The sequence below is a fragment of the Lepisma saccharinum genome, chromosome 16 (assembly GCF_977018435.1).
Source record: "Lepisma saccharinum chromosome 16, izLepSacc3.1, whole genome shotgun sequence".
NCBI classification, from domain to species: domain Eukaryota; kingdom Metazoa; phylum Arthropoda; class Insecta; order Zygentoma; family Lepismatidae; genus Lepisma; species Lepisma saccharinum.
In genome coordinates, this window is record NC_139244.1 from 13,088,574 (window position 1) to 13,106,718 (window position 18,145).

The following is an 18,145-nucleotide window of genomic DNA, read 5'->3' on the forward strand; positions in this document are numbered from 1 at the left end:
GAGCATGTAGCCTTTGCGTTAACGCCTACTAAACAATTTCAGTCAATAAAGGTTTGGGAGACCGATATGGGATAATGAAAAGTTTGTTTTAAGTTCACTTTACGAAAAGATAATTTGGACTGGATCTACAGAATATAACACGAATGAAGGGGTCTTCACAACACTTCTGCAACCTTGTGTTCTGACGTCAGACGAGGAATACCTACGTTGCTAGGTTAGGTCTGTTAGCATAAATATACTGCAAAAATGTATTATTTGTGCTAAGAGAACTAAACCTAGCTAGCCTAACCTAACAACTTAGGCATTTAGCCTAAAACTAAAATCAATCTCCAGTGACGTCAGAACGCACGGTTGCAGAAGTGTTGTGCTATAAGGGAGACCCCGAATGAAGGGGGAGACATTTCGTCACGTGCTAAGTGAAACAAAAACCACAATGAAGATAAAATCGTCATGGGGCTAATTAGATACATTATCGATGCTGCCTATCGCCTACTTTGTTTAATATCGATTTAGAAGATATAGTGAAAAATTGTTTACAGGGCACAGGAGGTGTCAAATTGGGAGGAAGAAGAATAACCTGCATAAGATTTGCTGATGACATGGCATTATTCGCTGAGGATGAAAGAACCATAAATAGTATGTTAGAAGACTTAAACAGCAGCTGTGAGCAGTATGGGATGAAGATTAATGTAAACAAGACAAAGGCAATGGTCATAGGACGGAAACCAAGGAATATTAATGTGAGATAAAACAGTAAAAGAATCCAGGAAGTGGATAGCTTCAAGTACCTCGGATGCACTATAAGCAGTGACATGAGCTGCAACCAAGAAGTAAAAATGAGAATCGCAATAGCAAAAGAAGCTTACAATAGAAGAAAAAATGTTTTGTTTTTTTTGTGGACCCATGGACATAGGTCTAAGGAAGAGATTAGTGAAATGTTTTGTGTGGAGTGTAGCACTATACGGTGCAGAAACCTGGACGTTGAGAAGAAATGAAGTAACGACTCGAAGCTTTTGAAATGTGGACATGGCGAAAAATGCAGCATGTAAAATGGACGGACAAGGTAAGAAACGAAGCCGGACTGAAAAGAGTTGTGAAAAAAGATCTATAATGGAGACCATCAAGAAGAGGAAAAGAAACTGGTTAGGACACTGTCTAAGAAGGAACTGCCTCCTAAGGGATGCCTTGGAGGGATTGGTTGAAGGAGGAAAAGTCCGTGGAAGAAAGAGATATCAGCTTATGGATGATATTAAATTAACTGGGTCGTATGCAATTACGAAGCGTAAGGCAGAGAATAGGGTAAGCTGGAGATTGCAGTGAAAAACCTGCCAATTAGGCAGAAAACAATGAATGAATGAATGAATCACCGGAGATGATTTGTTTGCCAGTTACAGAGCTTCTGTTGTTCGCAAGGGGGAGAGGGGAGAGGGAGGAGACCAATGACAAAAACTTTGTTTTCAGCCACTCTTGTTCAACACCGATCTGCCTCGCAGTGATGATCAGGGGTCGGATTTTTGCGGTCACGTTTTGCCCCTTGGGGAAAACTCATATGCTTTCAATGCATTAATTCATCTAATAATTCTCTTGAATGTTAGTGACAATGGTTCTACATTAACATGCAATGTTCACTGGATATACATAGTCTAACTGTACTTATTCTAACACACGGTTTCGGGAGAGCGCATCTTCTCTATCCCCACAGCCGTCAAAAATAAATCTGTTCACCTGAAGACAAGAAACAAGTCTCTAGAAACGTAGGGTCAGGACAAGTGTAGTTACAAAGCACTAGGCAAAGGATAATGTTAAATTAACATTGCATGCTGATTAATTCTTCATTGAGAACACTCTGGTAAAGTTTGATAGTGCATATTTGACACGTTAGTGCAAATTTAAACTGAATGTGCGTATAATTACATATATTGGGAGTAATTTTCATGTAATCGATCGTGTCAAATTTGCGTTTTGTGCTTTTCTTGTGTGTCAAGGAATGGTGAAGTTATGGAGTGATGGATAAACACAAATTCATGCCTGACCAGGATTCGAACCTGTAAGACACCTGGCCCCGTAACGAGAAGGCTGTCCATAAGTATATAGGGCTATGTGATTACTTTTCATATTTTTATTATGTACGAACATGAGCCAAAGAAAATACTACCCCGTTATTATTATATGATTTATTTACATGAAAGGGAAAATTGGGCGAAAAGGGAAATTGCGCCATCAGATTGTGGCAACACTGAGTGCGCACTTCGTCACAACAAAACCCAAATTGTTATCGACCGATGCTGGATTTCCAAGAACTCTCATCTCCCCTGACCCTTCCAGCTACTCACGTGCTCTTCCCTGAATAAAAAAAGGACCTCTGTGCTTTTTCTGATGGGAGAGAAGGGAGGGGGTTGATGCACAAATGGAATAGACCCTTTACAGTTAACGAGGAACACCGCACTTCCTTTCACCACATCCCTCCCTGCCATTTACCTATATGGCAAAAAGTAACAGCGTTCACGATATCAAATGGTTAATTCAAGGCAGCTTTTCTCAATTAACGAAAATTATTTTAATAGGATTTGTTACTCTCAGATACCAATTATAAACTTCAAGTAAATAGAAGATTTCATGTTTATTATGATAGTTATTTTCCTGCTTTGCGGATAAACATATTTTCCACGATAAATTATAGAATTTAAAAACTTTCATAGATTGATTTGGTTTATGTTCCTTCGTTTTATCTGCCACTTTTTGGCTAATCGCGAAGATAAGGATGAGTAATGGTATGATGATGATGATGGAGGGCCGATCACAAAGAATATCCATGCCCAGGCCGGGATTCCAACCTCTGGCGTCGTCTGAGCTAACCACTTCGCTACGGAGGTCGGCTGCTTTGATTGATTTATTGAAATTAAAATGTTGTAGTGCTTACGCTATTGACACCTGTCATGACACCTGTCATGTATGGGGCAGCACCTTATAAAAACGACACAATATATGTCTTGCGAATTTGAATTGAAACTGAATTCACGAACCTAACCTTCTTATCATTACTAAAAGCAAGTCAAGTAAAGTTTCTGAAGATTTGTTTATTGTTGTTGTTTTATTGATTTAGTTTGCTTTACGTCGCTCTTTTCCACTTTTGGCTGATGATTATGATGGGTGCGAATGAGAAGAAGGTGTGTATGAAAGGACAATCACGAACGGCGACACAACACAAACCTCCACAAATGTTTATACTGGCTGTGGATTCAGGCGCCAGTCTCTCGTTAGCCTGCAAAAATGCCCCCAAGTTCATATCCTGTGATAAATGTGGATGCAGAAGCACCCAGTATACCGTACGAAGAAAAGCAGGACGCAAATCCCACAATCGAGACGCCAGAGCTTCGATAACCTGCAAAAACATTCAGGGGGTGACAGTGAGCATTTTCGCAAAGTAAGTCACCCTTCAAATTTCAATGGAGTGGGGAAAGTTTAATATGAAATTTGAACGACTGAACTGCACTCCCCTCCTCCCCCCAAGCACCCGACTCGGGGAAGCGAATCCTGGATTCCCTTGATAAAAATACATTAAGGGTATGTCTACGTTACTTGTTTGTTTATGTCGATATTATGCTGCGATGGGCTACTCGGGACTGGACCTACAGTTCAAAGTGGTATCCAAACCACTGTGCAATGTACGGTCACCGGCAAATAAAATTGATACACCTACGTGTAGATCCTGAGTCTGTGCAAGACGTTATGTGAATTGCCTAACTCTACGGCGATACCTTAATCTGATCTGTACCTTATATTTGCGGACTTCCAGAAAGAATTGGACTCTGTAAATGGAATGAAAATGTGGACAATTGTAATAGAATATGGTATTCTAGCATATATGATTGATCTTATTAAAAACTCCTATGATGGTTCTACATGCCAAGTTGTGCATGAGGGAATACTTACGGATTCAATACCAGTTATTTCAGGAGTAAGGCAAGGATGTATTTTATAACCAACAATATATTTGATGGTAATTGATAAAGTAATGAAGAGGGTAACGGAAGGAAAAAGGAGAGGTATAAATTGGAGTCTCACCCAACAGCTAGAAGACTTGGGACTTTGCAGATGATATTTGCCTGCTATCTCACATATACCGTTAATATGGAAAAGACATTAGGAGATTTGGATAAGGAAGGGAAAAGAGTTGGTTTAAAGATAAATAGTACAAAGACGAAATCATCAAGAAAAATGTAAAAAAGATGGAAAATTTCCACTTGAATGAGGAAAATATTGAAGAGGTAAAGGAGTTTTCATATCTGGGGAGTTTGGTGACAAATACAGGGGGAACAGAAGATGTTGATAGATCGAGAATTAGGAAAGCAAATGTGGCATTTATTCAGCTACATAAAGTTTGGAAAGTCAGAGAAATTTCAATAAGAACTAAACTGCGAATTTTTAGAACTAACGTGAAGTCAGTTCTCCTTTATGGATGTGAAACTTGGAAAGTAACAAAGAAAATTACTCAAGACCTACAGACATTCATAAATAGATGCCTAAGGATACTTCTGGGAATATATTGGCCAGATATTATCTCAAATGAAGATCTATGGAAACGTACACGAGAGGAAACGGTGGCAATACATATTGAAAGAAGAAAGTGGAAGTGGATTGGCCACACATTGAGGAAAGATCCATCGGCAATAGAGAGACAAGCATTGAGCTGGAATCCACAAAGACAATGTAGGAGAGGAAGGCGTTGGAGAAGGACAATAGAGCAAGACATATGGGAAGCAGGAAAGACATGGAACGAGATAAGGAAGATGGCTGGAAACAGAGTCCGTTGGCGATGCTTCGTTGAGGCCCTATGCTCCGTAGCGGAGTAACAGGAAATAAGTCAAGTCAGTCACGGCGATAAGTGGATTTCAATAACAAATTTCCAATGGCAACTTTTACCAACGCCGCAGAGTTAGGCAACACACACAACGCCTTGCACGGCAGAACTATGTGTCCCATTTTTATTGCCTTTGACTGTACCTCTACATGGAGATCGAGCAGGGATCCCATGATTACAAGGCGATAGCGCTACCACTAAACCAACGGGAAGGTTCACCAAGTACTCGTGACAATCAGAGATAGTTTTCGTTTCATCAGAAATTGTACTACTTGAATACTTTAGAACTTGAATAAATGCAATATTCTGGCGAATATACTGTATATACGTACATACCCTTCAAGTAGTACATTTTCTAAGAGAAAAACGTTGGTCACAAGAGTAATCTGAACATCCTCTTAATGTTAACTATTTGGGGTGGGGGGGACAACTGAAAAACCTAGTAAAACCTAAGATCAGAAAGATCAAAGTTGATTGATTTCAAAATATAATTCAATACACTCTGCAACTTATGCAAGTCGTTTCAGTTAATAGATCACCTGCTTCGCGCATGGGATACATATAACAGAAACAGCTAATATACTCGTTCACGTGGCCCTGCAGGTGCTTGGCTAAAAAGACAATTCTGAACCGGAAGCGGTAAGTTATTATCTCTCCGCGTCAGGTACGCATGTTATGATTTAGTCCACGCATTGCAAGGAAGTAAAAAAGCAACAAAGTACTAAGTAACGACGATCAAGTTGATTACCTCGTCCTCGTAAAATCAGCAGAACCGGAAAAAGAAGGGAGAAATAACTACTAAACCTAAAATAAAATAAAAAGAGAGCGGTCGGCCATTTTTAAACAAGACGTTGCACAGTGTTGCCACATTGTGAAGGTATAAATTACCATTTCTCATTCGATAATCCACTTTCAGGATACACAATTTTCCATCGGGGGGGGGGGGAGGGGCTGTGAAGATAAATTTAGTGGAATAATCATCATAAACGAAGCCTTTGTTGTAAATTTTTAGGAGGTGTCACGGAAAATGTATGGAAGATGATGCACTTGAGAAGTTCGCCATAGCCCCAATGTCTACTTTTCATTGAAGTACATACTTCACATCAACCTGCTCTAAATGGGATTTGTGAACGCAGTTGTCTGTGACCATGTGTTGATTTTTCCCATCTTTGTGACGGAGCGCGTTGAGTGTTCGGCTCACAGCCCCAGGTGCTTCTTTGTGAAAACCTCTTCATCAGTGTCATCCAATCATAATTTCCCCATCGACGTGATTAGACCAGAGGCAGAAAAAAGCGACGTACAACACGGGGAATACCAAAAGATACAAATACAGTTAATTTAATTTTACAAAATTTGGGGAGTTTCAGATTGTGATGCTCATTAAACCTCCCCCTTGGCCCTCACACATGTTACCACAAATAACAATTTAAAAAACTCCAACCACTGCAAAGTTTGAACAAATTGTTGATTGATTTTGTTTATTTTACTTGGCTTTCTGCCACTTTTGGCTCATCGCGAAGACGAGATGAGCGATGATGTGATATTGATGAAGGGACACTCACAAGGAACACCCATGCCCTGGCCGGGATTCAAACATGGGAAACCTGACGTCGTAGCGCCCTGTGCTAACCACTCTGCCACGGATTGAACCAATTTGCTGGACCTTGTTGGTTTGATTCTATAATTATTAATAGTGCAAAATATTTGCTATACCAATGGGAGAAGTATGGATCCGTCACAATGGAGCATGAACCAAGAATGAATGAAATGAAAAACGAGTTGGTTTTGAATTTCCCTGCATGGATGAAATGTTTGCTCCATATGGCAACACTGTATTGACAGTGAGGTTTCGGCGGTTCCAATCCAGCACGCAAAAACTTGTTGAGCATAGATAACACTTTTTTTTCCTTCGCTTTAAAAGTCCAGCCAAGATAGATGGGACACGCTTGCAGCGATTCTGCGAATTGAATGGCTAACGGTTTCCTCGTAAACCCCATCGCAGCTTGGTTCCCGCGTTTACGACTGTTCCAAGAACTTGGGGGCTGTGCCTCACAATCGCTTCTCACTAATACAATTCCAGCCTTATTAGCATCTTCTCCCCCGATCGCAAAACAAGGAGAAAAAGCCGATTTCCTTCGCGGAGAGATACGCTGCGATAAGCTGCACAATGCACAACGCCGTTGCGAGAAAAAGGGAGAGGAGAGGTACCGATCGATACGCCCTCTGTGTACGTTTTAATTAAAATAGTTATGAAACACTGATCGATGCTGTCAGCAGCTGAATGGATAGATAGATCAGAATAATATCAAGTTTCATGTACCACACTTACATAAGGAACCACTACTGTTAAATTAATTCAATCAAGAAGACTTATCGCACGGTGGTTCAAGATAAAACTTTCACCCGGGCGAGGTGGAATTGTACTTGCTAAAACATTAAAACGTGGGTCCCTTAGTCCACCACCGACTCTATTTCCTTCAAAGGGGAGAGACTCTTGCATCACTACAGACAATGTTTGCCTACTGGTTACGTTAACCATTTTGCAAAATATTGTGTGAATTGTATTGTAGTTGAAATACATGTTGTTGTTTTTTACATCTGAAAACAAATAGGAATCTCTTGATTGATCAGTGACTTCTTGGATTACAGTGTCATCATTAATATTTCATATTAAGTTTCATAGAAAGAAATTGTTTTAATAGGGCGCAAATAATTTCACGGGGCATTCTCTTTAACACTTTGGCTCCCAGAGTCGACTCCAGCCGCCCCATAGCTATGGCTCTGAACTTGGGACTATAAGAATAGCAGAAATTGCGAGCGAAGCGAGCAAGAAAATTTTACGAAATGTATTTTTATTTGTATAACATTTTAAATCTGTGCGCCTTGCAAGTGCCCTTGGCCGTCTGGAAGAAAAATGCAAGGAACACGTAAAAACTAATTCCATTATGAGTATCCAATTGTCCTGCTATTCTTAGATTCTCCTAGTCTTGTTTTTTACTTCAATGTTTGCTTCCCCTAGAATGGACTTCCGTCCAAGGTCGGGAGGGACAATGTCCCCTGCTTCCCTGTGGTTGCGGCACTGTTTATGAGTGTCTCTTCATCAATTTCACGTCATCACTCATTGTTGCGATTAGCTAGAAGCTGCAGAAAAGCAACGCTAAGTACCAAAAATCAAATATCCACTTCCTCTCTCCACCACATGAATCACTCAAAAGGTAGACTTGGGAAACAAAAATTTAAGCACTTCCAAGTTCATAGCAACACATCCAAGAAAAAAATCCGAACACATTAGGCACCTTTAATACAAGACTACTCAAAATGTCACAACTGTTCTAGATACTGAAAATTGCGAAATCATTTCCCGAAGTCTGAATCTGGAAGGGAATTTTCCCCCCAATCTTGATACGACATTATATGGAATCCCATACACCCTAATAAATCACAAAATCAATAAGTGTCTTTGTTATGTTGCTAGAGTAACACATGATATAATTGTAAAGATTAGTGAGAATTCCAGGTAGGAATCTGTTCTGCATTCAGGGGGCAAAGCAGGCTCGGGGGGGGGGGGGGGGAGGGGCAGTTGCCACCCCTAGCTACGGGCCTGCATATAATTCTCTCTCTCTCTCTCTCTCTCTCTCTCCCTCTGTGTGTGTGTGTGTGGAGACATATGGGAGATGCTCAACATTTCATAGCTGATTCTGTGGACTCTTCGCCACTGCCTGGAACCTTTGAGATTGTGGGTCAATCATTACTGACATGCAGGGAAGGGTGAACTGCTTTCTAGTTGACACCTACTATGCATTCTGAAGATGATGTCAAAAGGAGGATCCCGCTTTGCTCTTATGTTTGTTGAAGATTTATTATAAGTTCCAGATGTCATGAGGGATGGGGAGCATCTTCGAGTGCTTCCTGAATTTGCATGTAGGAACCTAAACAACAAAAAAGTACAGAAACACTTTCCACTCTTGAAACCTTACTTTGCCACTCTTTTTTTTTTAAAAAAAATAAGAGAAAATTGAACAATTTTAAATTATTAATGTTAAGCATTTTAAAACATTTTGGTGGAAAGAGGCACTATCAGACAAAATAAGCACCTTTGGGCACTATAGCATTTACATGTAGTACACTGAAACGGAATTTCTGTACCGGAAGCCTACAAACCTTTTCACAGGGGCAAAGTAAGCATTTAGGGTAATATCCTGGCTCTAAGCACTACCCTGCAAAGTCTGGTTTGCTTCTTCTATCACAATATTGCCTATCTTCTTAAAATGAATGTTGCAATTGGAAGAGACTTTAAAAAATCTTGTATCAACATGTAACGAAGTAAGTAGGCAGCCAATATAACAAAGGATATAATATTACTTCTTTTACACCATAACTTCTGATAACACCATAACTTTTGATAATAAAATGTCAGTGAATTGATGTTCACTGAGGCAGGATACATATTTTTTCTTTAATTTTTCAGACTACTAGGTACATTATTTGTATGTATTCTGCATAATGAATGCTATACAAAGATAAGGTACAGTTACTTGTGCACATAGGACTGTGCCATGAATTTGGGGGATGTGGTGGTAGGGCCGGAAAAATTCGAACCTTACATCATCCACCCTGAAAACCGAACCCGGGTCTCCTGCATGGAAGTCAGACACCCTACTGACTACACACCACATGATTTCTTTTATTATTATTTTCACTGGTATATTGGGTTTTGCTCATAGTTACTCTAATTATAACAAATAGAATGGATGGTGACTACATGAAATTTATGAAGGGATGGACACTCACCTACATCCAGACTAGGACTCATAAATGGACCCTTCAGTAGGTAGATCATGATTAGGGCACTCAATGTGGTCGGACACATAGGTAGCGATGGAAAGTGTTTACAATACTGACAAGAACTGTGAATCTATGTTTGAAGTTTGGAGAAACTAATTTGCACGATTAAAGATGTTGCGTATCCTAGCACTTAGTACTCTTCCCTTTGGTGTGAGTGGTCCCAGGTTTGATTTCAGGTCAATGTTCCAAACATTTTAGGTGTTGAGACAACAGCGTGACGACAATTGAGGAACTACTTGTAAAGAAGAAGCAGCATACTCGAGTGCAACATGCTGACCACAAGTCACCCAACAACAAGCAGCATGGCAGGCCTTTGGCTCTTAATGGGCTGTTTGCACCATAGAGTTTAGCAGAATTTGAATGTATCAAAGATAAAGAAAGAAGCTTATGAAACAATAGCTGGTGAAAACTACATATGTAAGTCATTATCACAGTCTTAACAATTACAATTATAATGCTAAGAGTGCCAAATCTCTTTGATAAATCAATCTTCGTGATCATGCCCACACTCACTTGCAGGCAGATTAGTATTGCTTTCCGCAGCAGGGTCTTTGTCCACCTTAGACTCGACTCTTCTATTTTCAGGCTGAAAGGCTGTAAAAAGCTCAACTTTTCCGACAGTGTTGGTATAGCAGCCAAAAGCAGAGTGGGCTGGTGCTTTGCAAATTTGAGTGCAATGGAAACTGAATAAGGCAGAAATATTAAGCACATTCAATAATATTTTAATTGTGCTTGTATTATATCTCTGCCGCTGGAGACAAGAGTCCAGTGGATTTGTGCATTATTTAGTCACAAAGTCTCCGTTGTTTATAGTGAGCTTTTGTACCAGTAGGGCTTTTCTGTCATGTAAATATGCAGTGTGAAAAGTTTCTAAATGATTTTATATTATTTCAAGTTGTAAACACTGTGAAAAATCTCTAACATTGACAAAGAAGACACACAGACAATGACGTTGATTTACAGTTGCCTTCCAAGTTTGTGCCAGCCAAGGAGAAAACCGTGATCGTGATAGCAGGCCTGCTGAATCAACTGAGGAAGAGGATGAAGATTTGGGAGGTCAGAGGTACAGTATGTCCGGTCATGTGCCTATGCGGTCTAAGGCGTTGTGCTTTGGGCTAAGGCTACGGGACGCATGCAGGTTTGAGTCTCCTGGGGGAAGCACAACAACCTTTCTCCTAAGAATTCGGCCTGTGTATGGGACCTGTGGTCACCCACCACCGTGAGGAAATTGGGGAGCTACAAATGAGTACCGTAACCTGGTCATGAAAACCTACAACAATGACTGCGGGTACGTCATGCTGACCACACGTCACCCTCGGTTGGATTATCTCCCACCTTAGCAGGTGTGAGTAAGCCTGGCAGTTGGTGGGTAGGCCCTGACCATCACAGGCTGTTGCACCATGGGTTATTATTTTATAGAGGTAGAGTATCTTGGAAAATACAAAACTAGGTTGTGGAATGCTCATTCCCGTCACAACAATGAAGCAGAAGAAGGCAGAATATGGACCATCCACCAGGAGTCAGAGATGTTGCAAAATATTCAAAAACTATTCACAAAGTTTTCCAACTTTTCTATCCTGATCAAGTTATTGAAGAAAGAACGAAGTATTATAAAGCAAAAATGAAAATTTTCAAAGAAAACTATAGCCGAGAGAAGGATGCTTCCGACACAAATCCACACAAGAATCAGGCTGTCATCGGAATTCTCCATTTAGCTGGAATGATGAAGTTTGTGCACCAGTATATTGATGATTTGTGGAGCACTGATGGAACTGCACCAAAGAACTTCTGGGCAGTTTTTGTTAGTGCTGAGAGCTCTTTGCATTAATGATGCCAGAACAAGAGAATGAAAAGTTCCTGACATGTTTGTACCCATCAGAAACGTGTTTGGTACTGTAAATTAAATTCCTCATGTAATGAAAACAAATAAAAATTTTGAAATAAACATTTTCATAAGGAAGAAGCAAAATATTAAGCAAATCAATTCATATTAAAAAAATGAAAAAATTAAAAAGTGGTGAACTATGTTTAAAAAAACAAGGGTTAGCACTTTGCTCACCCAAAAGAGCGCAACCAATCATTGGTTAGGTGGGATTTACAAAGCCAAGAAATTACACTGCTGTTGTGCTTACGAGCTGTAAATAGTAATTATACCTGAATAATATAATATAAATTATGCCAAGTTTACTTAAAAAAGTAAAAGGATGAGGTTTGTCTAATGAAAATACCACGAAATGTTCACATGCAAAATAGCGTTGAAGTGTAGATGGTGTAGATTTGCATGAACAAAGAGTAAATAAATTGAAAGATAATGCAGAAGTTTGGTCCAAGTTTGAAATGTCACATATTTATAATAATTTTATGTTGAACTTGGCTTATAACAAGGAAAGGAATAAAGACCTAAAATGAGCTTCAATCTCACAACTACTAATAGCCGCTGATATTACGATACTTGGCTCTTTGATTAAGTGTTTTTAATATGCGTTTAATCAGGGCACTTTTATTTTCAGTGTGATTCGCCACACCTTTTTTCATAGGTACTTGATTAAAACTAAATAGTGTTCATGCTAACTAATGAAATATAAATAAACGGAAAGAACTATCTTCAGCAGATTTTAAACTCCTCATGTTCACGAACTATAAGGCCTGGCCTGCTACACGGATGTGTGCATTCTTTAGTTGTTGATGTGTATCAGGCTTAGGTCGGTGTGCATTTATTTTCATTTGGGCAACAAGTACTTTTTTCCCTGCACACCATGGACTTGGTAAATACCACAAGGTCTTCCAATATGGACTGATACTGCTAATATGTCACATTACGTAAGTATGAAGGGACATTACTTGCTTACATTGTTAGGTTAGGAGGATCCAGGAACACTGCTAGTGGATCTAATAAAATATGATATCTATGGGGGGGGGGGGCAAATTAACCACCAAGGGCACCTTCAAGGTGGCAAAGAGGGAATATTGCAACCTCGATTTCAAATGTTTTGCAAATAAAAATACATTTTGCAAAATTCTCTCGCTCACAATACCTCCTTTTCTTCCGAGCCATAGCTAGGAGGCGCAGAATGATGTAAATGAAAAAAAAAAGTTGTCAATTAGAGAATGCCATGGTGACTTGAAATTATTTGCGGCCAGTGGCACAACCACAGGGGGACAGGCGGCATTGCCTCCCCTCCAAACTTGGATGGAAGCCAATTCTAGGGGGGCAAACCATGAAAATGAAGAAAAGCAAGGCTAGCAGAATCTAAGAGTAGAAGGACAATATGATACTCAAGATTGAATTAGTTTTCATACATTTCTTGCATTTTCCTTCCAGACGGCCAAGAGCATCTGCAGGAAAGAGGGGCCAAATTGCCCCCTCGATTCCAAATTTTATGCAAATAAAAATTTCGTAAAATTTTCTTGCTCACATTATCTGCTTTTACTACAGTCTCACCAAGTTCAGAGCTATAGTTAAAGGGCAGCAGGAGTCGGCACCAATGATCTAAATAAAAAAAGTTGTAAAAGAGAGAATGCTATGGCACCCTAATAAATCAATATTGTTTAAGTTTGCAAAAATTGGATCTGAAAATTTTCTTGCTCGCAATCTGGTTCTTTTCTGTAATGCACTGTAAATTACTAGAGAGAGAAGTAAGACGAAATGTGTACTTCAGACTGTTGTTGCTAAACTAGTTTTGTCTTAAATGTATGAACAATAGTTTTGAGGAAATGGAGCATACACACTTGTGAGAGACAATTTATATCATTTTTGCTGTTGGTTTGTTATGAGGTGGATGAATTGATTATGTACTTAAATAAATACAGGGTGTATTTTAATGGTGCCCAGAAAAGTATATTCCATGTTGAGTATAGGAATATAAATGACCACAGATTCGTATGGAGGGCATCAAAACAAACAACTTTTCTCAGTAACATTTTTCTCGTTGGTGCGTCGATTCGACGCTGTAGCCGTTCAAAAAAGACCATTTTGCCACCTGGATGCTGGCAACCCAACACATCATTTGATCGTATCTGTGACGTCATTTCCTGCGGCGAAACTGCGCACGGTAGTGTTACAAGGAACACACAAATCTTCTGGAAAATGACAAACTACCAACCACATTATTATCTGTAAAACGAAGCGAGAAATGCCTCCAGTAGAATGATGATCTTCTGGCTGGTAGGCTATGTGTTCAGTCATCTCAGTGGAAGGGGGAAGTGAACCAATATTATTTTAAAAGTTTTACTGCAAAATTGCGGACCAATTAAATCTCTAATATGACTCAGTTTAATTCCTTATACTCTGAAAATTTATTCTAGGCAGTTTTAAAACAAAACATTGTAGAGCACAGCATAGAGCCTGCAACATGCAGAAAATAAGTTTTTCATCCACCATCTTGAAACAAATTGTTCAATTTTGTTCACAAGTTTTTTAGCTGCAGAAATAATTTTACCTAAATGATTCTAAATTTACAGCATATATCATGGTCATTAAATAGATGACTTAACCCTCTCTGCCCTTGCACACTAACTCATGCTCCTCCTAAATCATGCACCATATTTTGATAATTTTATTGTCAAATTATAGTGCAAGTATATAATGCTCCTGTAAGTGAAGATGCACGACTTACATGGGTATAGAGCTCCTAACCAGACACAAATAACATTTTACTGCATAGGTAAGCAACCCATTAGGATGAGAAATGGCAAAAATCATTTAAAGAGTGTTCCAATTTAATTATGTCACAATTAACGACATTTCAATAAAATGTATTCAATTCTCCCTTGTAATGTTTAAACATGCAAAAATCTATTGTATCAATTGATAATCACAGTTGAAACTATGATGTGCCACTATGGTTTCCCCCACATAAGGAAGTGACTCATAACCACATTTCAAAATTATAAGCTTTGTTCAACTATGTTGCATCAATCAATGAAAACGTTTTATCTAAACATTTCTGACACTTTTTCTTTTTTGTTTCTTGGATATATAATATTTTTATTTGTGTTAAAAGTTCATTTCTAGAGTGATTTGAGGAAAACAGCCTGAAAAACCCACATGACTTGTACTACATTCACAATTTTTAGTATTATAAGCTCTGATAAGCCTTTTCTTTACAAGTTTTCCGAAATTTCTTGACAATCATAGAACCTCACAAGTGTTTAAAGCAATAATTTACGACATTTTCTGAAAAAAAAAAAAAACACACATTTTGACTGGGTTTTTCTGGAAAAAAACTGCATGGGGAAAACTGGGCTGGGCCCACCCTGATTCTGAGTGTTCCATTTGAGCACTGACAACCACCCAGTTTAACCTAGCTAACTAAAATTTAAATCTTCCTGTCTCCTATAAGCCACCTGGGTTTGTTTTCAATCTGGCTCATAAGACAATCTCACATTGCAATGATTTGTGATGTAGGTGAAACACTCCAGTAGGAAGGAAAAAATGTAATGCTTCTGGAGGTGCAATCATAACTTTGGATAGGGTGACCAGACATCCTCTTTTATCCGGACATGTCCTCCTTTTTAGGTGTCCGTCCGGCATCCGGGCGGATTTTTTAGAAATCGGTAAATGTCCTCCTTATTTTGGAAAGAGTATAGCATCGACCATAGCAAATGGGCTGCATAGAGAATGCTTCACTTGGGGTGCGTTAAGTATTCGAGCAATGCTCCCCAAGCATCTGGGAGCTCAATACTATCACTTTCCCGACTGAGTTATTAGTAGAGCGCATGTTTAAGGCACTAAAAACCTCTGAAATAGGCAGTCAAATAGGCACCAAAATGATGACAATAGGCAATTAAAAGCACCATAAACTAAGAAAAGGCACGAAAATAGGCACTTAAAAGGCACCCTAAAATTAAAAAAAGACATTAAAATAGGCAATGGATGTGAACTTATTTAAATTTTCTTCTTACAATGCACAGTTATACTGTATTTAGCACTTCAGTTATACATAAAAGTGCGCTAGCGATTAACATACTATAATACTCTTTTGATCGAAATTCACATTTGCGGGGAATCGTCTGTTAAAGTAATTCTCACAAAAAGAGCTGCGAATTTGAACAAATGATGAATAAACAATTTGCACCATTTTAACAAAAAAAAATTATTTAAAACAATGTTCCAATTCAGACCATCAAATCTGGCGAATTTCAGATTTCAGTCAGTACGTCAACAAAGCCTTACATCTTTCAATATAGGGAAAGCCAAATGCACGTAAGAAAAAGGTAAAGGATGCAAAAATTGCAGAATATCCATTTTTTCGCACGATTAAGCAAAATAGGCACTAACCATCAAAATAGGAATGTATAGACACTATAAAAATGTGTTTTCGGAATAGAAACTCCATGAAACGAACTTTAAAGTTTAAACATGAAAGCCTATGGTTTACTACAAAGGAATAAAAAAGGCAAATAGACAAATTTCCGCACCCCAGTCATTACTATTAAGTGCTGAGACTGCTGGAACGCATGTAGTCTGTGCAGTTCCTTTTCGGTTGATTGATATCGTTTTTTGCCACTTTTGGCTAATCGCAAAGATGAGTATGAGCGATTATATGATGATTTTGATAGAGGACACCCATGCCCAGGCCGAGATTCGAAACCGAGGCCTCTGGCGCTGTGTGCTAACCACTCCAACACAGAGGTCGGCCAGTTCCTTTTCGAGTTATACATACACGATACAGAAATAAGTAGTGAGAATTTTGATTATTAAGTAATATTTACTTTCATGAAATAACGAAGCGAAACTAAATATCTAGTTTTAAAGAATGGAAGAAACGAATATGGGGTAAAGTGTAAGGTGGTTGCCACTTTCCCCTGCTGTTGAAAGAGTGCTAGAAATATTCGTGGCATTGAAATCATATTTCTCTACCCAATCCAAACTTCCTAAAATTTTAATTTGGCTTTTCGGAATAAGTTAAGCGAATCTTACTTGTTACATTTGCATTCACTTGTGGAGATATTTCAGTCTAATATCCAAGAATTAGAAAAGGAGTAAAATTCTGTGCTTCAAATTATAGATATTCTTTGTAATTTGTTAAAAAAAAAACAGATTAGGAGATTGCTTTCTTTGCTTAAAGGTAAGATGAAGTTCTTGAAAGAGATCTTCTGAAAAGCATCTGTGAGCAAAATGTTGGTAAGATTTTTGTATATTGATTAAATTATGAGTAATGGCAAATATATAGCCATTTTTTGCGGTGTCCTCTATTTTATGACTTTGTCCTCCTTTTTCGCCATGCTCTGTCCTCTTTTTTAAATGTATGGGTCTGGTCACCTTAACTTTGGAGCGAATTTACAATACCGGAAGTATCTTCAATTGCTTTCAAATTCGGCATACTCACTAATTTTCGCCTCATAATCACGAATCTGCAGTTAAAATTAGGCGGTCACGTCTAGAAATTGCAAAAAAATAAGACGAAAAAAGTGGGTCCATGAACGGAGTAAACACCCTTGATTTATGAAGAAAACAACTATTTTTTGCAATGATTAGTGTTTCAAAACTATGATTATGATAACCCTTAATTTTAAATATGCTTGCTTGCCTAACCTTACCGTGAATGGTTCGTGGGGCAAACATGTTTTCCACCTTTACGCAAGATGTCATTTTCTCACATGCAACTCAACTCTCTCATTTATTGCACAACACTTGAGCAACGTTGGTAGCAAGACTGTTGTGTGGAAAGGAAGACGTCTTCATATTGTTTCCATGTTAGTGTATGGAGAATCATAGCGGTAATTGACAAAGTTATTTTGCAATTTCTAGATGTGACTGCCAATTTTTAACTGCAGATTCGTGATTACAAGGCCAAAATTAGTGAGTATGCCGAATTTGAAAGCAATTGGAGATACTTCCAGTATTGTAAATTCATACCATAACTTTATATATCAATAGATGTGCCGGTATATTCCTCATAATAAATACATAAAAATTACTAGCACAGAACATTCATTTTGAAAGTACACGGAATTCATATTCTTTGCATTCCTTTGTTTATTGTTAGTTTTTAAAATGTCTGTCTATAGAAGCTGCAGTACAATACACCCAACCAAAATCCTGTATAAGCTACGGAGCAAATTGACAATATAGAGAAAGTCCCCAATTTTGTTAATTTTCGGTATACTAACTAATTTTGGCCTCCTAATCACGAATCTGTTGTGAAAAAAACGAACGAAATGTTATAACTATGCTTGCCTAACCTAACCTTCAGTGAATGGTTTGTGGGTCAATGATCACTTTCGATAAGGAATTCCTAGTTTTGTATGGAAAATTATCGCGGTAAATAACAACGTTATTTCACAACTTCTACACGTAAACGTACAGTTTTAACATGTGCCCCGCCCCTCCTCCCACATCATAACTCCAGATACGTTACCAGAAGTGCATAAGAAGTGAATATAAGAAGTAGGAAGTGAATTACACTCTCTCTCTATATTGTCAATTCTTACCTA

The 18,145-nt window shown here is 38.6% G+C and overlaps 1 protein-coding gene across 1 annotated transcript in view; it reads right to left on the reverse strand.

Annotated features, from left to right (window-relative positions):
• Polr2H (DNA-directed RNA polymerases I, II, and III subunit Rpb8) overlaps positions 1–18,145 on the reverse strand; it is a 323,650-nt gene that overhangs the window by 304,901 nt on the left and 604 nt on the right. The window lies entirely within an intron of this gene.